Source organism: Cynocephalus volans, chromosome 4 (genome assembly GCF_027409185.1).
Source record: "Cynocephalus volans isolate mCynVol1 chromosome 4, mCynVol1.pri, whole genome shotgun sequence".
In the NCBI taxonomy this organism is placed as follows: Eukaryota; Metazoa; Chordata; class Mammalia; order Dermoptera; family Cynocephalidae; genus Cynocephalus; species Cynocephalus volans.
The window spans coordinates 65,691,629-65,718,837 of record NC_084463.1 but is presented as its reverse complement, the minus strand read 5'-3'; the positions used below and the strand labels follow the sequence as shown (position 1 = coordinate 65,718,837).

Below are 27,209 nucleotides of genomic sequence, written 5' to 3'. Positions count from 1 at the left end.
TTGTCTGTATGTAAAATGAGATCATAGATGAGCCATGAGATGTACTATGATTGTATTTTCAGTTACTTAATACATTTATTTTTCCTGAAGTTGATAAGTTTCATTTTTCTAGCTTTCACTAAAACTGTCACAAATGCACCCTCAAACTTTATAATAAAAATGTTTTCTCCAGATTAACATACACATCAGTTGGTCCCTCAAATTCATCTAGAGAATTTTTGCCCTTTTCGGATTTAGTGTGGTAATAGCTTTCTACAATTTTTAATCTTGGGGGTCTTTAGCCATGCTGGTTTTCTTTACCTTGCTCATAACATTATGATTAGACTTTTCATTTACAATATCTTCAATCATGAGTTAGTTTCCTCCTTTTATGCTGATAACAGTTATTTTACAATCTAAGTTGTTAATCTAATTTCTCAACTTTATTTTCCTAACATTCTCCTGAAGTTTTAATTTGCCTAATGGCATTTTTATTTTACAAAGTACTGTCATCTGAGTGTTTTTTTTTTTAAGTCTTATCTTTTTAATAATATTTTTCCCATCTCTGTAACTTTGTGAGTTTATGTAAACTTGCTTAGTTGTCCCAACTTCCCCATCTTGTAATAGGAGAATTGTTGCTTTGCCTCCCATGGATTTGTCACCTCTCTTGCCCTGGGTGATGGAGCTGCAAAAGGATTACTCAAAGCCCATCTCTTCTGAGCAGTGAGAGACCCCAATGGGGTTAATCTCCCAGAACCCTCAAGAGCAAGGCATTCCTTCCTTGGGAAATTAACCATGAGTCGGGGTTCTCCCCCACATTTATTTTCCAGACCAGGAAGTTACAGAAAAAGAACATAGGTGAGGTAATAGTTTAACAATAGAGGCTGGTAACAAGCAAAGGGACATTCCATGATGCAATTTGCAAAGGGTTAAGTCAATCCACCAACAAAAGCTTGATCTTAGCAAACATTGTTTTTCCCTATAGCAGTTTCCCAGTATCTTTACATATTAATCAGTAACTTGTCTGTCCTTGAGCCAGCAACCTTGCTGTGTTACAATTTTTTTTATCTTATAACAGAGACTTTTAGCCTGGGGAAATTTTCCTGTCTTTTGCAAGGTTGACATTTTTATATGTACTTTTAAGAAGTTAGGCTAAACCTGAAACTGCAGGGCTCTGGAGGCCCTGTGAAATACATTTGCTTCATAAATATTGGTATACTGCACAGATAATAATAACAAACCCACCTTATAGAATTAGGGGGAGGAAAATGAGAAAATAAGTATAAAACATTTGTATATTATTTTGATAAGGCTGCCATAATAAATTAGCACAAATGGAGTGGCTAAAAATAATTATTCTCTCTCTTTTCTCAAGTCCTGAAATTAAAAATCAAGGTGTTAGCAGGGTTGGCTCCCTCTGGAGTCTGTGAGGAAAAATCCACCCAATACCTCTATCCTGCTTCAGATGGCTGCTGGCAACACCTAGCTTTCATTGGCTTGTGGAAGCATAACTCCATATTGCTTCTGTCTTCACATCTTCCTGGTGTCTGTGTCTCAAATTTGCCTCATCTTTATCCTATAAGAGCACTATTCATAGGATTTAGGTCCCACTCTACATCCAGGATAATCTCCTCTGGAGATTTTGAAATTTATTTCATCTGCAAAGTCTCTATTCCAAAACAATGGGGTGGACACTATTCAACTTACTGAAATTTAGGAAAAATGCCTAGCTAATAAAAGTACCACATAACAAACACAACTGTACTTTCATTTCCATTGCTTTACATGCATCATCACAAACTTTAGAATTGGAAAGACTGATTTTTCTTACCTAGATTCAGAATCCAAATATTCCACATCTATGTCAATGTTATATAATTCCCCCCATTTCTGAGTTAGAATACATCTTATTATACTTCTAATAATAACTTACAAAATATTGAAGGTTTAAAGCAAAGAACATTTTCCCCTGAGCAATTTGAAAGATGTGATCATAAACACAATACGTTTGATTCAAACACAACTTGGCTTCAATTCTTTTTTTCCTTTCTCATATAAATGTTACTTTTATCTGAATTATTCTCTCTGTTCCATTTTGCTATAATTTTTCTAAGGACTTTGATTTTAAAAAATCAGAAACAAATTAGTTTAAGAATTCAATAACTTAATTTCACTCTCTCTTCAATCCTCCTCACTTCATTTATTTAAAAGGCTTGTTCTTTCGTAACTCTTATTTTTAAAAGATTTTTATTTTGGAATAATCTTCAAAATCCTTTTTCACATCAAAGTATAATATCTGGGCTATTTTTATTCCCTGTTTCTACCTCAAATATGGACTTGAATAATACAATTAATTTTTCAGAATATTATAATCTATAATTTTCTGGCACATTCATTATTATTTCTCTGACTTTATTATAAAGAACTTCTTTGCTCTTCTGAAGAATATTTTTTAATGTCATTCAAAGGCTATATCCTTTCATACTCTACTGAAAATTTCAAATAGTTCTCAAAAATACTCTTCTCGGATATTCAGAAGCTCATTTTCAGAAGTTCATCTTCCTTTTTGCTCTTAAGTCTGATATTTTCTTTCCCTTCTTTTGCTTCTTTTTTTTTTTCTTTCCTCCCTGAAGGCTCCTTGTTATATTCCTCTTATTCATCTGCTATTCAGGCAAGATCTGGTTTTATTTGTACACAATTTGGCTTATATGAGGCTTTGTTTTAGAGTAGAAGATTATCTTTAAAATATCATTGAAGGAGTTATGAGAATTTGGGGAGTGATCTGGGGAAACATGTGCCAGAGATATTATACTAGAAAAGCCAAGGTTGGTAAGAAGATTGTAGCCATCAGATCTGCCATGTGTTCAAGATCCAGTAAGTGACAGGTATTTTGGAGGAATTTTCTGGAGGAGGGAAAACTTTCACTGAGGCTTATGCATGAGGAACAGTTAACTATAGAACATTTGCAATTTTATTTGGTTTTCATTAAATATTTTCTGTTTGAAAGAAGAAATATCAATCACTACAGAAAGCTTTCACTCTCGTACACAGGGTCTTGAATAATCTATATGTCAGTCATTTACTACAGGCTCACAGTCCACCCATAAAAGCAGGAACTCTTAGACTTGTCTCATTCTGTTTCCAGCTTCTCAACTGCACCTTCAGTCATGGTCATTTGGATTGCACTTAGAAAGTGGTCACATTCAGAACTGTAGAGTGAAAGTCCTTCCCCATTTAGCCATTTTTTTCTCATTTTCCATCCCCAGGACCTTTTTGTTATCTTAAGTTTCTTGAGTGAGTGCCCTGGCATTTGTCTTATTCAGTTCTGTTTCAGATAGGCTCTGGTGAGATCTGGCAGAAGACAGGCTGGGTGGGCTGGGGATGAGGATTTTAACTATTTAAAATGAAGCATATGGAAATTCAGAAATAAAGCAATTTTTTTTTCTTAAAGGTAAATTAATTATACAAGGGACATCACAAGTGGGGTGTGATTTTTCTCATTCATCTCAATGAAGACGGGTAATTTTCATTTTATTTCTCCTCAGAAACATAGAACTACATGTACTATAGAAATCTCAAAAAATTTACCTGCTCAGTCTTGAGAGTGAAGAAGTTTGAGCTCCTGCTGAGTTCCCTACATCACTGGAAGCTTATAAGTGGCTCAAAGGCCTGGAAATGGCTTTGCCTAGAAACCAAAACCGCTGGTCCCAAGAGGACATCCTGACGCTACTAGAATGCATGGAGAATAACCTGCCATCTGATGACAACCAGCACTTCAAGATAACCCAGTTGGTTCTGGACTGGGAAAAAATAGCTTTTAAAGACTTTTCTGGAGAAATGGGCAAAATTCAAATGCTTAGAAATTTGTCAGAATTTGAGAAAGTCCTGCACTTTAAAAGAATTAGTCCTAGAAGCTAAGAAATGTATTAATAATTCATAAAAAAAAGGAGGAAAAACAGGGACTCCTCTAAGAAGCAAGCCCTTGACTGCTCACTTTTCAGTACTCCCAAATGTACTCTGAGCTCAGTTCTGCAAGCTGACCAAAGTCCTGTCAAAGAGTTCCCAATACAAACTGAAATATATTCAAGATTTATAGGAGAAACAGGAGTTTGAGGAAAAACTGGCTCAACTCACTGAAGACCACCCTGATATAGCCCAGAACTCTAAGAATATGCTATCCCTAAAAGGCACTTAACCAAAGCTCAGAAGTTCTAGGAATGTGTATGAACCAAAAGGTCCTTTTCAGAAAATTATGACTTTTCCAATAAGATGTGATTCCATAGAGAACCCAAGAAGTCCCCCATGAATGGATACCACATGTCCTACCAGGATTTGTGCCTGAGTATAGAGTTGAACTATGTACCCTTTTATGCATATGGTGGAGATGAGCAAACTTGGGCAGTGCATCCCACAGAGCCTGAAGGAACATTTTAAGAGCCTGTTTGAGGAGCTGCAGAAATAGCACATGGTGGACCTGGACCTCTGCTTCAGAGGTTTGTCTCAAGAGGAATATTCTGCATGAAAAGTGTCTTTTTCTACTAAGCATAAGAACAGATCCAAGACAGGACGCTTGAACCCCAAGTTGGGATGGACAGATCTGCAGTCTCCATCAGCACAGTCCTGCAAGGAGGGCTTACAGAAGTGCAGGCTCCAGGGGCAGATTCATCAGAGACTTTTTGGGTCAACTCTCATCCCTCATAGGGATCAGAAGAGAATAAGAAGGAAGGTGGGAAAGAGGACAAAGGACGAACTCCTCAGACACCAGCAGTGGGGATGAAGATGAAGATCATGGGTCTGAGGCTCCAGCTTATCTTCCTCAGGGGACACCTCAGACTCAGACTCCACCTGAGCTTTAGTGTATGCACAAAGGGTTGAACAGAGAGCTTTCCAGCAAAAGCCGAGGGCATCCATGTGAAAGGGAGAGGACCTCCTCCTGCCCGTTTTTACTTCCCTGCTTTATTCCTTCCTTCTCCTCTTCCATACAAAGTAGAACAGGTTGGGAAGAAGGGAACTTGAAGCAGTACTCTCTATATCAGGTCCATAAACATGGGAGGAGGCAGCCCTCCTGAGAGAATATAAGTTTGAGCCATTATCCCCCCGCACCACCCAATACCACCCCCAGAGTAACTTCACACAATTAAGGCTCTTTGGATAAACAATGAGATGATTGGATTGGGGGGGCCACATTGGATTAAACCAAATATTCCTGAAGCAAGAAACTTTGCATTCCTGATTTTCTACCTGCCAGAGGTGGTAGGAGGACACCTATTAGCCTGTGACTCCTCCCTTCTCTGTGGAACTGTCCTTTGGAACTCCTGCACTGAATCCAGGGTGGGGAATATTTGAGAGGTAAGGTAGGTGCCTCGAGAAAATTGCTGGAATCCTGATTAATTTTCTCTACTCCCTGAAGTAAGGAGTTGGCTATTCCCACAAGTGGGAGTGGGCAGAATCATGTAGGCAGCTATATTTCTATATGTGTATATATGTGTTAGCTCTCAATGAGACTTCTCACTAACTTCAAAGAAATGAATATTAAAAAAAACTTACCTATACTAATTTAATGAACTCCTCCGTAGTATCAGTGCTTTATGACTTTGGGTACTACCTCTTTTGTAGTGTCTGCATTTATTCTGGGCAGAAGCTCCAAATCCTTCCTATTGCTCCAGGGCAAGTGAATCTCACACTTAGCATTGAGGATAGATAAAGGAATACATAGGTAGACACAAAGACAACTAAAAAGATATAGAGATAGATACATATACTACTCTGTTTTGTCTGTCTGTAAATTCACTAGTATGGCATTGCTTTAATTATGTTCGTTACCTGTTGTGCTTGAAATTCTTAAAGCTACTGCCTTCTCTTTCTTTTTCCTCTGTTTTCATACTTCGTTCTCGTGAATATTTCATAACAAAAGTAGTGGTATCTTTTTTTTTTTTTTTTTTTGTCTTTTTGTGACCGGTAAGGGGGATTGCAACCCTTGGCTTGGTGTCACCCACACCGCGCTCAGCCAGTGAGCACATCGGCCATTCCTATATAGGATCCGAACCCGCGGCAGGAGTGCCGCTGCGCTCCCAAGCGCTGCACTTTCCCGAGTGCGCCACGGGGCTGACCCAGTGGTATCCTTTTTATATCTACTGTTCCAAGTGTTTACTTTGTTCCTAGATATTTTGGTGAATCATAGTGTTTTTCTCAGTTTCAGAAAACAATGGCAATGTTTATAATCTTTATATCTCAATTTTCTCTTTTCAAATTGTTCTGGATTCTCCAAACACATGTTAAATAATGGCATTGATACTGACTTTTAGACTAATGAGTAGAGAACTTGTAACCATGAAAATCATGCTAATATACACATTAAAATAAATTATAACATCATAAGAAAGTGCCTGTTTACTAATACTAATTTGCCTTAATGTATATTTTGTATCAACCTATCATCTATTAATGCAACTTTTCCTTAGTGTATTAGTCAAGTTTCTCCAGAGAAACAGCACTGAGAGATTTTATAATTTTATATGTTATGTATACTTGTATACATAATATGATTTATAATAAGGAATTGGCTCACAACATTATGGAGACTAAGTCGTCTCACGATCTGCCATCTGCAAGCTGGAGGCCCTGGAAAATGCCAGTCATGAAACTTAGTCTGAATAGGAAGGGCTGACACGCAGGGAAGCAGGTAGTGTAAATCCCAGTGTAAGAACAGAAGATGAGGTGAATGTCCCAGTCCACCTGGAAGGCAGGAAAAGAAGGGGCGAATTCTTCCTTCCTCAGCCTTTTGCTCTATTTAAGCCCTCCATAAACTGGATGATGCCCACCCATATAGGGGAAGGCAACTTATATTACTGAATCTACTGATTCAAATGCTAATCTTGTCTTGAAACACCCTCATGGACATACTCAAAAATAATATTTAGTTTGGGCACCCCATGGCAAATCAAATTGAAATATAAAATTAACCATCATACTTAGTACAGGCAATTGAAATAATGAATTACTTAATATTAAGTCCTCAATACATTCCATAATTAAACTCATTTGTTTATGCTGTAGAGAAAATATTCCTTTCTTAGGTCAGGAATATTATCTATGTAAGGCTTCCAGATATATTAAGTTGGCTACTTTCGTTTTTCATGATCAAGATTTGTTTTTCCCAGAGTAATAAAATCTGAGGTGGTGAGGGGACGGTATACTTACTAAATATTATATTAAAGTGCATGGCCTTTCCACTCTCCTCCCCAGAAAATGTAGTTAGGGGAGAACTTGAGGATAATCACTCACTGAACTGTTCCAAACACACAGACACTGAGACTAGACTGGATTAACATTTACTGTTTTGGTTTGCAGAAAATCAGAAAAACTGAATAGTAAATATGCAAGAGCTCACCTAGGTGCTGTAATGTGCCTGGCACCATGAAAGACCAGAGCAAGGGTAGATAACCTTTTTTTACCAGTGTTAATTGAGCTAGGGTCTTCGAGGAACTAGTAGGTAGAAGAGAAGAAATGAGATGGCAGAGTTATACAGTTCATACATTTAACGTTTATTGGCTGTCATTCATCAGGGTTTGCTTTTCGTCAAGTACAATAAACTCCTTGTTTCCTCAACTTGGCCTACTCAGTTTCCTTTCCTGCTTTCTATTTTGTGGTGATCTGTGTTCTCACCATAGTCATTTCCCTTTCTAGCATGAACTCTTCATGCCCCATGCTTCTATCATTCCTATAGTGACAAATCCCAGATTGAAGTACAGTCCATTTATCTACGGAAATTCAGATAACGAACCAATTTTCTCATCGAGATCTCCATCACAGAATTCATCCTACTTTTAAAACCTGATGCATCCTTGGCAATGAACCCACCAATTGCCCACCAACACAGTGAAGGTGACCTATCCTCTCAACACATAATCAGCAGGTGAGCCCCAGAAGGGTGGCATAGAACTGCCAGGCTGTAGTAGGGTTTTAATAAAATTTCTTGATAATTACATTTTCTTCAGGTTTTGCTAGTTGTTACATACAGAAGATAGATTAGTGAAAGAGAAAATATAACTGCTGACAAATATTTTGACATCTAAAGAAAACAGGAAATAAGACATAAAGATCTTCAAAAGTTTTTTCTTAATTATATATATGGTGCAGGCTCAAATACATTTTTATGGTTTCTTTTACTAAAACCAATGTTTAAAACCCATTTTGAGGTTTTACTGAATAAACTGGCAGGAAAGTAAAATACAGGCATTTAGGATTCAGAAATGACTAATACTTTTACTGCCTTTAAAGTCTTATAGGCAGTTTCAGTAGTATGCTCAATTAAGTATATGCTTTTATTATCTTTAAATTTGGGGGAATTTATCAATTTTTATAAGAATTCCAGATGGCTGACACATTCAATTTATTTGGAAGATCCTGTTGTAGGTTGTGTAGCTTGTTTCCCTCTTTGACCTTAAACTTGCAAAAGTAGCTTTAAAGACATAATTCTTTTTGCCTCAAAACCAGCAGATACCATAAGTCACATTTGCCACTAGGTAACAGTAAGGTATAGCTCAGGCTAAAAGTAAGATGACTGATTTAAATGGGGCTCTGCTTGTGATTTTACATCATGCATTTTCAAATTCATGAAAGTATTAGCAATAATTCATAAGTATTAGCAATAATTATCCTTATGCTACCTATCCCAGATATCTTGTACAAAGGGGTCATAATAACTATCATCTTTATATTATTAGCCCAGTTCTTGTTCTCGTAGATGTCGGATCCTCATTGTGGTTAAATGTCTTTGGTTAAATGTCTGGGCTGGCCATATCCTCCATTCTCTGATAGCCGGCTGAGGCTCTTCCCCAACGCAGAACTCTAGAAAAGCCCTGACCTACAAGCTTGACTTCCTTGTGGGACTTCATACACAGTTTGAGTGCGCTGTCTACTAGGCTGAATGGAGAGCTGCTGTGTCTCTCTGATTCCTGGGAGGGAGAAGAATTATATGAATGGGTTGTCTGCACAGTACCAAGTCCTTCCACTGCCTTCATGGGCATGTCTTTCTGTCTCTCTTCCAGTGAGTTGGCTTCTGCAACACCAGAAGCATGAGGAGGTGGCTCTGAAAGTCCTTTTAGAGAACCTATTTTATTTTCCTCTGGCCTGGCTGCCTTTGCTTTCGTTTTGAGGGACCAGTTTCTCAAACTGGCTATACCATTTCTCAACCATGTGTTGAGGTGAAGAGTTATAGAACGCATTCCTGAATGCCACCCTACACTATCCTTATTTGTATTGACGAGGTGGCTGCTGCCCTGCCCTGATGACGGACCAGGCATTCCAGAAATGAAGTTGGAACTGCTAAAGTCAGAAGAAAGCTCTCCCTGTTTTCTTTGAGCCTGAAAATTGCAATCTATTGGAGGGGGAGTTTCAGTGGGTGTAAACACGGAATGTTCAGAAATCTGAGAAAAAGGACTGTCCTGACAGCTCGCTGATGAGCCAGATGCGGAAGTGCCTGGGGAGGATAAGCTGGAACAGCTAGTCTTTGGGCAAAAGCTTAATCTTGGGGGTAAAACCTTCTCAGAGTTTTGGTTTGTGGCACTACTCTTGCCCAACTCAATCCCCATGACCAAACTCTGATTAATAAGCTTTTGACCCTCCATTTGCAAAGACTTATGCTGTTTGAGATAATCCTCCTCTCCCTGCAAGAGACCAGCTTCACAGCTGGTTTTATGTTGTTTCTTTGAATCAATCCCCCTGAGATAGATCAGTTTGCAGTGCTGGTTATCTATGTTGGGCTCTGAGCAGTGCCAGTGTGTCCTTGAACTCTTGAGGGTACCTGTTGTGTGTGGCAGGGAGTATCCCGATGTATCTTCATCAAAGGGCTGGTTCCTGGAATGATCTTGTGAGGACATATGACTATATGATGCCACAGAAAAGGACACTGGCTTGGACTTAGGGAAAAGTTTTTCATGATTTCCTTCAGTACCAGACATGCTTTTGTTCTTAATGTTTTGATTGGTGGCATTTTTCTTGCTGACATTGGTGCTTGTGACTGAACTCTGTTTAAAACATATCTTGGACTTAGGGAAAAGTTTTTCATGATTTCCTTCAGTACCAGACATGCTTTTGTTCTTAATGTTTTGATTGGTGGCATTTTCCTTGCTGACATTAGTGCTTGTGACTGAACTCTGTTTAAAACATATCTTGGACTTAGGGAAAAGTTCTTCATGATTTGCTTCAGTACCAGACATGCTTTTCTTCTTAATGTTTTGATTGGTGGCATTTTCCTTGCTGACATTAGTGCTTGTGACTGAATTCTGTTTAAAACATATCTTGGACTTAGGGAAAAGTTTTTCATGATTTCCTTCAGTACCAGACATGCTTTTCTTCTTAATGTTTTGATTGGTGGCATTTCTCTTGCTGACATTAGTGCTTGTGACTGAACTCTGTTTAAAACATATCTTGGACTTAGGGAAAAGTTTTTCATGACTTGCTTCAGTACCAGATATGCTTTTCTTCTTAATGTTTTGATTGGTGGCATTTTCCTTGCTGACATTAGTGCTTGTGACTGAACTCTGTTTAAAACATATCTTGGACTTAGGGAAAAGTTTTTCATGATTTCCTTCAGTACCAGACATGCTTTTCTTCTTAATGTTTTGATTGGTGGCATTTTCCTTGCTGACATTAGTGCTTGTGAAGGAACTCTGTTTAAAACATATCTTGGACTTAGGGAAAAGTTCTTCATGATTTGCTTCAGTACCAGACATGCTTTTCTTCTTAATGTTTTGATTGGTGGCATTTTCCTTGCTGACATTAGTGCTTGTGACTGAACTCTGTTTAAAACATATCTTGGACTTAGGGAAAAGTTTTTCATGATTTCCTTCAGTACCAGACATGCTTTTCTTCTTAATGTTTTGATTGGTGGCATTTTCCTTGCTGACATTAGTGCTTGTGACTGAACTCTGTTTAAAACATATCTTGGACTTAGGGAAAAGTTCTTCATGATTTGCTTCAGTACCAGACATGTTTTTCTTCTTAATGTTTTGATTGGTGGCATTTTTCTTGCTGACATTAGTGCTTGTGACTGAACTCTGTTTAAAACATATCTTGGACTTAGGGAAAAGTTTTTCATGATTTCCTTCAGTACCAGACATGCTTTTGTACTTAATGTTTTGATTGGTGGCATTTTCCTTGCTGACATTAGTGCTTGTGACTGAATTCTGTTTAAAACATATCTTGGACTTAGGTAAAAGTTCTTCATGATTTGCTTCAGTACCAGACATGCTTTTCTTCTTAATGTTTTGATTGGTGGCATTTTCCTTGCTGACATTAGTGCTTGTGACTGAACTCTGTTTAAAACATATCTTGGACTTAGGGAAAAGTTCTTCATGATTTGCTTCAGTACCAGACATGCTTTTCTTCTTAATGTTTTGATTGGTGGCATTTTCCTTGCTGACATTAGTGCTTGTGACTGAACTCTGTTTAAAACATATCTTGGACTTAGGGAAAAGTTTTTCATGATTTCCTTCAGTACCAGACATGCTTTTCTTCTTAATGTTTTGATTGGTGGCATTTTTCTTGCTGACATTAGTGCTTGTGACTGAACTCTGTTTAAAACATGTCTTATCCCCTTCCTGGAGAGATTGATTCTGCTTCAGATAATCCTCATCTTTTTGAGAGAAAATTGCAACATGGCTGGACTTGCGTAACTTTTTCTGATAAAACTCCTTGAGAGAGGAAAGCTTAGAATCTAGATAGTTGGTGCAGGGCTTCGAGCAGCGCTGGAGTCGACTCAGGGTTTTTGGAGCATCTGTTGCATCTGAGGACAGGTAGCTGGGTGAGCACAAGTCAGATGGGGCACTGAAATGCTCCTGCAGTGGAAGAGCCTCTCTGTACATCACTATAGCGGTCATCAGCTTGGATTCAAGAGGCTGGTTCCTTTGAATGTCTTCATCTTTAGACTGGTCTAAGTCAAAGTCACTCGGGGTTAAAAAGCCTTCAACCTCAGGCTGGTCAAGGTCTTCCATCTCAGGCTGCTCGAGGCCATCAGCCTCAAGCTGGTCAGGGCCTTCGACCTGAGGCTGGTCAGGGTCCACAGCCTGCGGCGGGTCAGGGTCCTCGGCCTCAGGCTGGTCAAGGCCTTCAACCTCAGGCTGGTCAAGGCCTTCCATTTCAGGCTGGTTAAGGATTTCAGCCTCAGGCTGGTCAAGGCCTTTGACCTGAGGCTGGTCAAGGCCTTCGGCCTCAGGCTGGTCAAGGCCTTCCGCTTCAGGCTGGTCAAGGCCTTCGGCCTCAGGCTGGTCAAGGTCTTCCATCTCAGGCTGGTCAAGGCCTTTGGCCTCAGGCTGGTAATGGTCTTCCATCTCAGGCTGGTCAAGGCTTTCGACGTCAGGCTGGTCAAGGCCTTCTGCCTCAGGCTGATCAAGGTTTTCAGCCTCAGCCTGGTCAGGGCCTTCGGCCTCAGGCTGGTCAGTGCCTTCGGCCTCAGGCTGGTCAGGGCCTTCGACCTCAGGCTGGTCAGGGTCTTCCATCTCAGGCTGGTCAAGGCCTTCCATCTCAGGCTGGTCAAGGCCTTCAGCCTCAGGCTCGTCAAGGCCTTCGACCTGAGACTGGTCAAGGCCTTTGGCCTCAGGATGGTCAAGGCTTTTGGCCTCAGGCTGGTCAGGGCCATCCACCTGAGGCTGGTCAAGGCCTTCAACCTCAGGCTGGTCAGGGTCTTCGGTCTGAGGCTGGTCAGGGTCTTCGACCTCAAGCTGGTCAGGGTCTTCTATGTCAGGCTGGTCAAGGCTTTCGGCCTCAGCCTGGTCAGGGTCTTCGGCCTCAGGCTGGTCAAGGTCTTCCAGCTCAGGCTGGTCAAGGCCTTCGGCCTCAGACTGGTCAAGGCTATACACCTCAGGCTGGTCAGGGCCTTCAACCTGAGGCTGGTCAAGGCCGTCCGCCTCAAGCTGGTCAGTGCCTTTGGCCTCAGGCTGGTCAAGGCCTTGGGCCTGCGGCTGGTCAGGGCCTTCGACCTCAGGCTGGTCAGGGACTTCCATCTCAGCCTGGTCAAGGCCGTCAGCCTCAGGCTCGTCAAGGCTTTCGGCCTCAGACTGGTCAGGGCCATCCACCTGAGGCTGGTCAGGACCTTCAACCTCAGGCTGGTCAGGGTCTTCGGCCTGAGGCTGGTCAGGGTCTTTGACCTCAAGCTGGTCAGGGTCTTCTATCTCAGGCTGGTCAAGGCCTTTGGCCTCAGGCTGGTCAGGGCTTTCGGCCTCAGGCTGGTCAGGGTCTTCGGCCTCAGGCTGGTCAAGGCCTTCCAGCTCAGGCTGGTCAAGGCCTTCCAGCTCAGGCTGGTCAGGGCCTTCGACCTGAGGCTGGTCAGAGTCTTCGGCCTGAGGCTGTTCAGGGCCTTCGACCTGAGGCTGGTCAGGGCCTTCGGCCAGAGGCTGGTCAGGGTCTTCGACCTCAAGCTGGTCAGGGTCTTCCATCTCAGGCTGCTCAAGGCCTTCGGCCTCAGGCTGGTCAGGGCCTTCGACCTGAGGCTGGTCAGAGTCTTCGGCCTGAGGCTGTTCAGGGCCTTCGACCTGAGGCTGGTCAGGGCCTTCGGCCAGAGGCTGGTCAGGGTCTTCGACCTCAAGCTGGTCAGGGTCTTCCATCTCAGGCTGCTCAAGGCCTTCGGCCTCAGGCTGGTAAGGGCTTTCGGCCTCAGACTGTTCAGGGCCTTCGGCCAGAGGCTGGTCAGGGCCTTCAACCTGAGGCTGGTCAGGGCCTTCGGCCTCAGGCTGGTCAGCGCCTTCGGCCTCTGCCTGGACAGGGTCTTCGGCCTCTGGCTGGTCAAGGCCTTCGGCATCAGGCTGGTCAAGGTCTCCCATCTCAGGCTGGTCAAGGCCTTCGACCTCAGGCTTGTCAAGGCCTTCCATCTCAGGCTGGTCAAGGGTATCCACCTCAGGCTCCTCAAGGCCTTCGACCTCAGGCTGGTCAAGGCCGTCCTCCTCAGGCTGCTCAAGGCCTTCGGCCTGAGGCTGGTCAGGGTCTTTGGCCTGAGGCTGGTCAAGGTCTTCGACCTCAAGCTGGTCAGGGTCTTCCATCTCAGGCTGCTCAACGCCTTCGGCCTCAGTCTGGTCAGAGCCTTCAACCTGAGGCTGTTCAGGGCATTCGGCCTGAGGCTGGTCAGGGCCTTCGAACTGAGGCTGTTCAGGGCCTTCGGCCTGAGGCTGGTCAGAGCCTTTGAACTGAGGCTGGTCAGGGCCTTCGGCCTCAGGGTGGTCAGGGCCTTCGGCCTCAGGCTGGTCAAGGTCTTCCATCTCAGGCTGGTCAAGGCCTTTGACCTCAGGCTGTTCAAGGCCATCGGCCTCAGGCTGGTCAAGGCCTTCCGCCTCAGGCTGGCCAAGGCCATCTGCCTCAGGCTGGTCACGGCCTTCAACCTGAGGCTGGTCAGGGCCTTCGGCATGAGGCTGGTCAGGGTCTTCCATCTCATGCTGGTCAGGGTCTTCCATCCCAGGCTGGTCAAGGTCTTCCATCTCAGGCTGGTCAAGGGCTTTGACCTCAGGCTGGTCAAGGTCTTCCATCTCAGGCTGGTCAAGGCCTTCGACCTCAGGCTGGTCAAGGCCTTTCGCCTCAGGCTGGTGAAGGCTTTCGGCCTCAGGCTGGTAAAAGTCTTCCATCTCAGGCTGGTCAAGGCCTTCGACCTCAGGCTGGTCAAGGCTTTCGGCCTCAGGCTGGTCAAGACCGTTCGCCTGAGGCTGGTCAGGGCCTTCGGCCTGAGGCTGGTCAGGGTCTTCCATCTCAGGCTGGTCAAGGCCATCAGCCTCAAGCTGGTCAGGGCCTTCAACCTGAGGCCGGTCAGGGTCCTCGGCCTCAGGCTGGTCAAGGCCTTCGACCTCAGGCTGGTCAAGGCCTTCCATTTCAGGCTGGTCAAGGACTTCAGCCTCAGGCTGGTCAAGGCCTTTGACCTGAGGCTGGTAAAGGCCTTTGGCCTCAGGCTGGTCAGGGTCTTCCATCGCAGGCTGGTCAGGGCCTTTGGCCTCAGGCTGGTAAAGGTCTTCCATCTCAGGCTGGTCTAGGCCTTCAACCTCAGGCTGGTCAAGGCCTTCCGCCTCAGGGTGGTCAAGGCTTTTGGCCTCAGCCTCGTCAGGGCCTTCAGCCTCAGGCTGGTCAGGGCCTTCGACCTGAGGCTGGTCAGGGTTTTCGACCTCAACCTGGTCAGGGTCTTCGATCTCAGGCTGCTTAAGGCCTTCGGCCTCAGGCTGGTCAAGGCTATCCGCCTCAGGCTGCTCAAGGCCTTCGGCCTCAGGCTGGTCAAGGCTATCCGCCTCAGGCTGCTCAAGGCCTTCGGCCTCAGGCTGGTAAGGGCTTTCGGCCTCAGGCTGGTCAGAGCCTTCGACCTGAGGCTGTTCATGGCCTTCAGCCTGAGGCTGGTCAGGGCCTTCGACCTGAGGCTGGTCAGCGCCTTCGGCCTCAGGCAGGTCAGGGCCTTCAGCCTCAGGCTGGTCAGGGCCTTCGGCCTCTGGCTGGTCAAGGCCTTCCATCTCAGGCTGGTCAAGGCCTTCGGCCTCAGGCTGGTCAAGGCTATCCGCCTCAGGCTGGTCAAGGCCTTCGGCCTCAGGCTGGTCAGTGTCTTCGACCTCAAGCTGGTCAGGGTCTTCAATCTCAGGCTGGTCAAGGCCTTCGGCCTCAGGCTGGTCAGGGCCTTCGACCTGAGGCTGTTCAGGGCCTACGGCCTGAGGCTGGTCAGGGCCTTCGAAATGAGGCTGGTCAGGGCCTTCGGCCTCAGGCTGGTCAGGGCCTTTGGCCTCAGGGTGGTCAAGGCATTCTGCCTCAGTCTGGTCAAGGTCTTCCATCTCAGGCTGGTCAAGGCCTTCGACCTCAGGCTGTTCAAGGCCATCGGCCTCAGGCTGGTCAAGGCCTTCTGCCTCAGGCTGGTCACGGCCTTCGGCCTGAGGCTGGTCAGGGTCTTCCATCTCACGCTGGTCAGGGCCTTCCATCTCAGGCTGGTCACGGGCTTCGGCCTGAGGCTGGCCAAGGCCATCCGCCTCAGGCTGGTCAAGGCCTTCTGCCTCAGGCTGGTCACGGCCTTCGGCATGAGGCTGGTGAGGGCCTTCCATCTCAGGCTGGTCAAGGCCTTCCGCCTCAGGCTGGTCAAGGCTTTCCGCCTCAGGCTGGTGAAGGCCGTTCGCCTGAGGCTGGTCAGGGCCTTCGACCTCAGGCTGTTCAGGGCATTCGGCCTGAGGCTGGTCAGGGCCTTCGAACTGAGGCTGTTCAGGGCCTTCGGCCTGAGGCTGGTCAGAGCCTTTGAACTGAGGCTGGTCAGGGCCTTCGGCCTCAGGCTGGTCAAGGTCTTCCATCTCAGGCTGGTCAAGGCCTTTGACCTCAGGCTGTTCAAGGCCATCGGCCTCAGGCTGGTCAAGGCCTTCCGCCTCAGGCTGGCCAAGGCCATCCGCCTCAGGCTGGTCACGGCCTTCAACCTGAGGCTGGTCAGGGCCTTCGGCATGAGGCTGGTGAGGGCCTTCCATCTCAGGCTGGTCAAGGCCTTCCGCCTCAGGCTGGTCAAGGCTTTCCGCCTCAGGCTGGTGAAGGCCGTTCGCCTGAGGCTGGTCAGGGCCTTCGACCTCAGGCTGGTCAGGGTCTTCCATCTCAGGCTGGTCAAGGCCATCAGCCTCAAGCTGGTCAGGGCCTTTGACCTGAGGCTGGTCAGGGTCCTCGGCCTCAGGCTGGTCAGGGCCTTCGACCTCAGGCTGGTAAAGGCCTTCCATTTCAGGCTGGTCAGGGACTTCAGCCTCAGGCTGGTGAAGGCCTTCGGACTCAGGCTGGTAAAGGTCTTCCATCTCAGGCTGGTCAAGGCCTTCAACTTCAGGCTGGTCAAGGCCTTCAACCTCAGGCTGGTCAAGGTCTTCTGCCTCATGCTGGTCAAGGCTTTTGGCCTCAGCCTGGTCAGGGCCTTCGACCTGAGGCTGCTCAAGTCCATCCGCCGCAGGCTGGTCAGTGCCTTCGGCCTGAGGCTGGTCAGGGTCTTCGGCCTGCGGCTGTTCAGGGTCTTCGACCTCAGGCTGGTCAGGGTCTTCCATCTCAGGCTGGTCAAGGCCTTCAACCTCAGGCTCATCAAGGCCATTGACCTGAGACTGGTCAAGGCCTTCAGCCTCAGGATGGTCAAGGCCATCGGCCTCAGGCTGGTCAGGGCCTTCAGCCTCAGGCTGGTAAGGGCTTTCGGCCTCAGGCTGGTCAGGGCATTCAACCTGAGGCTGGTCAGGGCCTTCAGCCTCAGGCTGGTCAGGGCCTTCAACCTGAGGCTGGTCAGGGTCTTCGGCCTGAGGCTGGTCTGGGTCTTCGACCTCAAGCTGGTCTGGGTCTTCCATCTCAGGCTGGTCAAGGCCTTCGGCCTCAGGCTGGTAAAGGTCTTCCATCTCAGGCTGGTCAAGGCCTTCAACTTCAGGCTGCTCAAGGCCTTCGACCTCAGGCTGGTCAAGGCCATTGGCCTCACGCTGGTCACGGTCTTCCATCTGAGGCTGGTCAGGGTCTTCGACCCCAAGCTGGTCAGGGTCTTCCATCTCAGGCTGGTAAGGGCTTTCGGCCTCAGGCTGGTCAGAGCCTTCGACCTGAGGCTGTTCAGGGCCTTCGGCCTGAGGCTGGTCAAGGCCATCTGCCTCAGGCTGGTCACGGCCTTCGGCCTGAGGCTGGTCAGGGCCTGCGACCTGAGGCTGGTCAGGGCCCTCGGCCTGAGGCTGGTCAGGGTCTTCGACCTCAGGCTGGTCAGGGTCTTCCATCTCAGGCTGGTCAAGGCCATCAGCCTCAGGCTGGTCAGGGTCTTCGACCTCAGGCTGGTCAGGGTCTTCCATCTCAGGCTGGTCAGGGCCTTCGACCTGAGGCTGGTCAGGGCCTTCGGCCTGAGGCTGGTCAGGGTCTTCCATCTCAGGCTGGTCAAGGCCTTCGGCCTCAGGCAGGTCAAGGCCTTCGGCCTCAGGCTGGTCAAGGCCTTCCGTCTCAGGCTGTTCAAGGCCTTCGGTCTCAGGCTGCTCAAGGCCTTCCGCCTCAGGCTGGTCAGGGCCTTTGGCCTCAGGCTGGTCAGGGCCTTTGGCCTCAGGCTGGTCAGGGCCGTCCGCCTCAGGCTGGTCAGGGCCGTCCGCCTCAGGCTGGTAAGGGCCTTCGACCTGATGCTGGTCAGGGCCTTTGGCCTGAGGCTGGTCAGGGTCTTCGACCTCAGGCTCGTCAGGGTCTTTGGCCTGAGGCTGGTCAGGGTCTTCCATCTCAGGCTGGTCAAGCCCTTCGGCCTCAGGCTGGTCAAGGCCTTCAACCTCAGGCTGGTCAAGGCCTTCCGCCCCAGGCTGGTCAAGGCCTTCAACCTCAGGCTGGTCAAGGTCTTCCATCTCAGGCTGGTCAAGGTCTTCAGCCTCAAGCTGGTCAAGGCCTTCGGCCTTAGGCTGGTCAAGACTATGGTCACTGAGGGTTAAGACAGAGTCCATCCTTCTGCTACTCTGGTCAAGTTTATTTGCCAAGTCACTACATGGAGCATCCACATCCCCATTTACTTCATTTTCCAAGCTGTCATGGGAAGAGTCACTTGGTTGGAAGCAAGAGATAGCTGTCAAAAAAAAAACCAGAGCATGGTTAACATATTTACTTACCATAAATATAGCCCAAGCTGCCTTAAAGACAAACTATGGTGCTTAGTTAAATTCTCTTTTCACATAGAGTGTTCAAATCTCTACTCTCAGGAAAGAAAGATTCTGTCACAATCTTCTCAATTGTTAGTGCAGAAGAAAAATAAACTGTTGGGGTATACTGTACTAAACTTATCTCAGTTCCTGACAAAACGTTTCTTAAGGTTTTCTCAAAACAGTGAAAATGTTATAAGACCATGAAAAGGTTAAAAAAAAAAACCCAAACCAAAACAACAGCATAAGGGAATTAATACTAGGTATACCCAGATTCCAAATAAGACTGCCTTCAACATGGATTGTTGGTGTTTATACATGATTAACTGTAGTCTTGGGGAAACCATTTACTAACCCTATTAGTTCCTCTTTTACAAAGTTCTTTAATATCCATTACCTTAGTTAACCTTTACAATAATCATTAAGTTAGATTTTATTGTATTCCACATTTTACAGATGAAGATACTGATGTTCAGTGGCATAGAATAATTGGTCAAGGATGACATAACTGGCAGTAGAGGAATTCTGGAAGGTTGTATGTCTTTGAATTCAGCACTTCCCCCACAAAATGATGCTAGTTTTCAAACTGTTTCATAGCACACTAGAATCCTGAGGTGTCTCAGGGACCAGTAAGAGGAAGGAGACAAAGGAAAACAAGAACAAAAAACAGGTCTGCCTCTACTGCCTCTGGGCCTTCTACCCTAGTTTTAACAACAGCAATTCTATTATATATAGTAGGATTCTTCATAAAGTTTTACTAAAAAAAAAAAAAAAAAAAAGCTTCAAACTATAATGCCACAGCACGCTGCCATTAAACATTTCTTGAAGGCTGGGACCTCATCTTACACATTTCTTAACCCCACCACACTGCTAATATACCCTGACCTATATAGCAGGACTTCTAAGGAAGGAACAGAGGCCCTGGGCCCCAGTGACCCAGGTCAGAGGCCTCTTTCACCTCAGCTGCTGTGGGCTTCTGGGCAACCACTGTCCCAGCATCTTCACAGACAAAATCTCTCTTTCTCACAAAAACCAACCCAATTATTCACAATACCTGAGGCATTCTCTCTAGTGTCACATCTCACTGAAGTCTCTCCTAAGAGGGAAGTAATTTCTTCACCAAATATCGTGCAGCAATTTTCAATCAGAAACTGTACAAGCAGGGGAACCTGTAAAAAAGGGAGAATGAACTGCTACTTTTCATATAACGCGTTTATAAATCACATTTTATGTGAATCTTGATTTTAACAAAAAATACTAAAGTATCCTGAGAAATTTATATGCTTTAAAAGTATACAAAATTTTCCCCTAAAAAATACTTTCAAGAGAAGTTTGGACATAGAACTTAATTTTAATCAGTGGCCTAAAATTATTTATGCACTTGGCTTAATGCTAACATTTTATACCAATAGCTCTGTTTGTAAAATTAGGATAATTTCAAGTATTCTCTATAGGGTGTTTGGGATGAAGAAATATATTTTGTTATTAAAATTTGTAAAGTATTATTACAAGATAAAGACTTATGCAAAGTACTTCTTGTGTAAAGGACAGCTTGTCCTAAGCTTGGGAAGAGGGCTCCTCTGTGGGTATATTGTGAAGGACAGAGACAGCTAGAAAGAACATTTGTGTTTTTCCTGACTAGTGTCTACCTATGCACTTGTCTGACTAGCTTATCCACTGTTGCCTTCCATAAGCTTCCAAACTGAAAGTGCTTGTGGGGGTAAGAGTTTACTAGGGGGCTTTGTGCATCCATTGAGATGTACTGGAACCTTTCTGTAGTTTCTTACCCCAGTAGCTGAGGCCAAGGGGCAGGAGGAATGTTGGGAGCAAAGGAAACTAATATCCCCAAACCCTTTATTAACTGCCAGGCACTACAGGAGTGTGATTTCAAGTAACTACAGTATTATCACCACCTCCATTTTTCAGATGAGGACATAGTGGCTCAGTATAACTGACTTTGCCTAAGACTGTACATCTGGCAAATGGGGGGCTGAGAATTAAACCTTGGCTTGTCTAACTCCAAAGTCCTTGGTTTTTTTTTTTAATTTTATAATCATATGAACTGCTTTATTATCACTTTATGGTTTAAGTCAGTCATAGAGTTTAGCCTCCTTAAAGGGAAAAGAGAAGAAATCCAAGTGCAATCTCTTTTCTGCTTAACAATCACCTTCCTATAGCCTATTAGGATAGGATAAAACACTTCACAATCAGTAGACTCAGTTTATAAGGAGGTGTACTTAAGTTAATTAAGAAACTGTCTTTCAGAATTAATGCTCTGAATTTTGGTTTCAAATTGGGGACTCAGTCCCCCAGGGCATAAAAATGAGAAACTTCTTTACCTTTTTTGTAAATTCACTTTCTATTTCTGGCCTGGAGGAAAGAGGAGGCCAAAGTATGCTTGGAGCGATACACACAGCTAAATTATAAGCAGTCATCTGGTTACACGAGGACTGTTGTTCGATGTTGTGTAATACCCCAAAAAGATACCTTAGGAGAACAACATTTGCTCTCGGAAGCTGGTCTAATAGCCTAAAGACAGAAAAATGTGCTGTTTAAACATTTCATTAAAAAACTTGTAAAGATGGGCAACCCTAACTTTGCATAAGGAACTGTGCAAGTCAAGGGGGTGAATCAGGAACAGAGTTCAGATATGCAGGAATTTCCGTTAACGTGGTACCATACAAAGTGAGGACTGCCTATACAGAAAGAGAAAATTTTAAAAAGCACTGGGGATTTATTTTTTTTTTTTGTACACTGCCTTCACAACCCAATGAAAATGTAAAAGAATGCAGAAAAATGTCCCATAAAAAAGTGCTGCCTGAAATATTTCCCTGAAACCAGTACAATGTGTTTTAGCTGAGGCAAATCCTATAACATTTCAGAATATTCTCAACCAAAACCCACAAAGTTTTCTGATAAACTTTAACGATGATTAAATTTAAAGTTCTTCTTTATTTCCAAGTAGCAACACAGAAATGCTGTCTCTTGGTGAGAACCCAAACCTTAGCTATTAAGACTTTCAGGTCTATTCTGAAAGCTTATGCTCTGCTACACCAGCTTCCAAGGCCAATTTTGTCCCAAATCTCTGTTTCATTGGTATCACTTTCACATATATGTCAAGCTTACAATAGTACATTTTCTACTGTTTTCATTTTGTCATTCATAAGGGATTTTATATATTTTTTTCATTTTTATTGAATCAAAATTGATTATACATATTTTGGGGGTTCAACATAGAGATATGTTGACCAAGCAATATTACTAGCCTAAGTATTGTTACAAATCATAATTATTCTTTACACCCTTTGTCCAATCTCTCCCCATACTCCCTGTAATTACCCTAGATTTCTTCTCTCCTTCTTAAAGAATAATGGTTACTCTGTTGATTTGTTGCCTAGATGATCTGTCCAATGCTGAGAGGAGTGATCAGGTCCCCCAATATTATCATAGAGCAGATGCTTCTCTGTCACTCTGAAATGGGCTTTGTGGAGAGAGACGTCCTCCTCTTTTCTTTATCTCTGCTGGTGACTCTCCTTGTGTCAGTGCATTCCAGGGGCTGGTGGACCATTTGCATGGTGGTTGTGGCATCTAGCTGCTTTCATGGCAGCCATGGTTATTGTGACGGCTGTGATGGGCCACCCACATGGAGGTGATGTTTTTGGCATGCTTCTTGGTGCTGCTGGTGTGCCTGGTTGTGAGGAGTGTCTGGTCCCTGGCTCCATAGCTTGGGTCCCCAGGTGGGCCCCAAGGAACTGGAGCGGTGCCTGGTTGTGGGAGGGGGCTCCGGTCCCTGGCTCCATGCTTCAGGTCAGCGGGTGGGCCCCGAGGCACTGATGCGGTATGTCTGGTTGTGGTTGGGGGTTCTGGTCCCCTTCTCCATGCCCTGGGTCCCCAGGCAGGCCCTGAGGTGCTGGCACAGTGTGCCTGGTTGTGGGAGGGGGGTCCAGTCCCCACTCCATGCCTCATGTCCCCTGGCAGACACCAAGGCACTGGTGGTATGCCTGGGCTGGAACTAATTTTTTGTCCTTTTCATCCCACTTCCTATGGGAATCAGTACTTGAGCTGTGTGGTTGAGCTAAATTGCTGCTTTGTTGCTGTTTCCCTAGGGAAGCCTTTTCTTGCAGCTCAGGGTTTAATGGTTGACCTTATAGGTACTTCCGCCTCTCCAGAGACCTGGTGCACCTGGGTGGTGTAGAAACTATGATCTAGGCCTGAGTTCTTCCATCAAACTGCACCCCATACAATTCTGCATTCCGGACCAGTCTCCTCTGAGTGGTCCTGTGCTGACTGGGGGTCAGATCGGCTGTCCTTGCTGTGTCCCAGTGTTCTCCTGGTGGGCCTGTCTCTCACACTGCCCATGCTCCAAACAGTTCCCATGGGATGGGGCCTGCACTGGTCCCTTGCGATGACTCATCGGCCTCTGAATGGCTCCCCTTTTTCAGCTGTTCTGGCTCCTCCTGCGTGGCTCCACGGGAACCCAATTAGTGGTCTTGCTCTCCTGGGGGCCACCAAGGCCCTCTTCTTCCTCCCTGCTGCCTCCAAGTAACTCCATCTGAAGGACACAGCTGCGGCTTCTACCGGCTCCTGCTTCATGCACTCAGCAGTTCCAGCCTTAAAGTGGCTGCAGCATGAAATGCTCAGAGCAGTTTTTTCTTTCTGTCATCATGGTTTCTCCCACCTTCATGAACTCCATAGGTCTCTCCTTCTCTTCCCCTGAGCTCCAGCAGCCCCAGCTTGGCTGATGTTACATTTTTACAGTTGTAAATTTGTTGATTTGTGGGAGAAAGAGATGCTGGGGACCGTCTATTCTGCCATCTTGACCAGAACTTGATACAGGATTTTTAAATGATCATTCACCAAAAATGTTTTTTACTACCATTTGGAAAACAGATAAGCTGATATTCATGACTACTGCTTTTTTCAATAAGAATCTGCAACCTGGGGGGAATAAGGTAATCTGCCTCCTGTTGCACAAACAGCAGAGAGGTCTTTCTTCAGTACAATGGACTGACAATGAGTATATTTTGTTAGATAAGTTATGAAGAGCTTTGAAACAGACCAAAAGATTACTGGGTGTATTCAATGGCAAATAAGTCATCTAGCATATGCTTCTGGGTTATCTGTTTCTATGGGGGCTCTGAGCCTTTGAGCTATTTTACTACTCCACATGTTATAGATAACTGATAGCAGTGTACCTAATACTTGTCTACAGACTTGAAAAATTCTGTCTGATGGAGAGACAACTGATTGATCTGCACTCATGTTTAAAAGTTGCTCAAGAAAAAACTGTACTAAACAAGCACACACAAAGAAATTATATTGGGATTCTCGGGTTTTCTCCTAGTATCTTTTACAGCACAGATTATACTGCATTGTAATTCACAATTTATCTACTTTGCTCTATCAGACTGCAGACTGTGAGTTCCTTGAAGGGAGAAAATAGGTCATTTTCTCTGTATCACTTCGGTTGCTGAAGACAATAAGGAGTCATCTGGTTAGTTAGATATTTACTAAAATTAAGACCATAAACTATAGATTGGGCCTACATATTAGGTAGTAAACGAATGCGTTTCATTTCCTACCAGATTCAGATATACAGAAGGTATACAATGTTCAAGTATTCCATGTTAATAAGATGAGGGAAAGAAACAATAACAATGACAGAAGCCAGCATAAATCTATTTTCAAACTGGTCCCTGGGACCATGACTTTGATAATTGTCCTTATTTTAATAGACAAGCTTATAAAAGCTTTGTAGAAGTATTTGTGAGACATGACCAAATTAGAATAATTACCTTTGAATTGTATTTATTTTCTCTTCATTGTTTCCTTGATCCATTACACAGACCCAGTGATCGTAGAGATTTGATGAAAAAATGCTTCCAGGAATATTTCGCAGAAATTCCTTACATCGATGGAAAAACAAGCATTTAAAATCATTATTCTCATGCCAAATATGTATTGGAGAAATAAGAAAGAAAACGTCTTGTTGAAAGTTCTGTGAAGTCCTCCCTTCTTCGTACTACACAGAGCTCTGTGCCTGCTCTCCACTGACTTCTGCACATGGAAACACGTGCTTTTATTTTTTTCTAACGAAAACCATTTGGACAACCAAAGTTTGGATGATGGTGAGAAAGATAAAGGACAACCTATTTGGGCCAAAACCTCCTGTTTTATGTATTTTAAGCAAATTGGTACTTTATAGGGTCTGGCAGTAAACAATCTTAAATCCTTTTTTCCCTCCTTTCCCTTAAATATCTAGTCCAAGGAAATGCACCAAGATATCTGTGAGATTCATAATCTGGTAATCATTCATTTGCTCATTCTATATATATTTATTCAACACTCTATATGTATTTATACATATATGTCAGGCACTGTTTGAGGTGCTAGGGATAGAGGAGTGAATAAAACAAGTCCATGCTAAATAGTATGTCCATGGTACAATATCCTTTCTTAGAGATCCCATTCTGTGGAGACCACTGGCAGGGCTAAGTGTGGTGAAACTAGATGATGACACAAACAGGATATGACCAAGGGCATTTGCTGTTTGGATTTTTGTTTATCAAAAGCTTAAAAATAAAACACATTTGGTCTTGGTCCAAGAGTTCATTCTAGGCCAATTTTCTCTGTTGCTTTCGGTATGGCAACAAGAAGGCCAAGCTTGCAGTCTCATCTCCCATCAGTAAACTTTAGTCAGAGAAAACTCAATTCTTTGTCAATGCCAAGCACAGCCCCAGCCACAGTGGAAGTCATGACTGAACTGCTGCTATGTGTCACATGGGAAAATATTAATGGGGGGCAAGAGAAGGCTAATCAACTGTAACTGAGATTCTAAGATAATTTGAAGAACATCCTTCTAGTCACTCTGTTAACATATTTTTTTTAGAGTGGTTAACAAGAAGAAGGATGAATTAATTCAAAGTTTTCCACTGTTCTATTGTATCTTGCAGTAGAAATATACCTGGATACTTGTGGTTCAGATATATTATCACAAAACTTACCTTTTTGGGTAAAGCTATGGAATTTTCATAATTCCAAACTAATTTTAGCTGCTGCACTCACTTTAAAAGTCAGTTAGAAGAGGCAAAATTTGTTATTTTAAAATGGGGTGCTGACAATAGCTCTCTTTTTAAATCTCATTGGAAAACATACTTATGATCTGCCTTCAAGAAAAACATCATTAAATCTTAAACTTACACTTAAAAGATAATAACTCATAATATCTCAATGAACTCTCCCACAGCTGGAATAACAAGTTACGAAATAGAGCCATCATCACAGCTGAGAAGGATGTGCGAGCCGGTTCTGAATTACAATCACCAACTCACAGAAACCACAGCCCAGACCATCAGCAGAACTCTCCAATTCATTTGAGATGAAATTCTGCCAGATTAAATATGAAATTTTCCTTAAAAGTCTGATAGATCAAAGCTATAGTGTCTCAAGCAATTTTTGTCCAATTATAGTTTGAGAAGTTAAATTTATACTACACTACTTTAAAACAGTCTTAAAAATGAGAAACAAAAGTTCAAAAACTTTTGCCAAAATTGATCTCCTTTCATGAAAGCACTTGGAAGAAATGTGACTAAAACACAGTTACATAATGATAAACCTTCAATTATTTGGAACCTATTTAACCAGACTCTTCAATCATTTGGATAATTTTTTGTCTTTTGCTTATTTTTGGAAAAATAATATTTCTGCAATCTAAAACACAAATGAACTCTTCTAGAACCATGCTTCTTTGTAATAGCCTCAAGAATTTAGCACAAAATTTTAAGAAGTATGGTGTTGTGAAGAACAGCACATTAAGGAAATTCTTCTAAAACATTGGTTTTACCTTCCTAAATTGAGAGCTGGCAGAGAACCTAATTATATGAAAAAGAAAAACTCATATGCATATACTCGTATATCCTTGGCATATATATCTAGCTAAGCATACCACAGATATCCTTATTGTATTTCAGGACTGAAGAGTCATCACAAACCCTGTACAAAACAGATTAGTTGAACCTAGTTAAAACTCTCCAGTTCTCTTGAGTGATAATTTATTGCAAAAGTCCACAGCAGGGTTTGTTTAAGAGCAGACATGGCCCATTTACCCCAAAACACCTAGTGTTCATGAAGATATGCAGTAAAATTCTGAAAGCAGCTGGCCACTCAGCTGGAGTAGGGGTATGCAAAAGTCTTCTTTGCCATATTTTCCATCATTTGGTTTTTATGTTTCAGGCCTTGGCATGCAGGCTGTGGGCCTTGTCTCTACCTGTGGCTCCAGTATACCCCAACCCTTTGGGAGATGGGGCCCCCTTCTGCAGGTCTGCAGAAGCTACTACTGGGGTCAAAAGTTCTGCTTAAAGCTAGTTTTGACTCTAGGTTTTCCAAAAATGTATGACAATTCCAAGAATGTGAGGGAAGAAAACATTTTAGAACTCTGTCAGCCATGGGTAGATGTGACATAGTAACCATGGGTAAAGGGTAAGAACAATAGAGAATGTCAAATGTAGTAAAAGTGAAAGAAGGCCCAGATGTTGTAGCCGTTCTTACTCCACTTCCAAAGTAAAAGGCATTAGGGGACAAAGGAAGGAATATTTGTGGGCATGATGGTTATGTAAATGAATGCAATTTTCAGTC

At 44.2% G+C, this 27,209-nt stretch overlaps 1 pseudogene; it reads right to left on the bottom strand.

Moving 5' to 3' along the window:
- Positions 1-7,499: 7,499 nt before the first annotated feature.
- The window catches only part of LOC134375172 (rho GTPase-activating protein 20-like), a 101,484-nt pseudogene continuing 81,774 nt past the window's right edge, over positions 7,500-27,209 (bottom strand).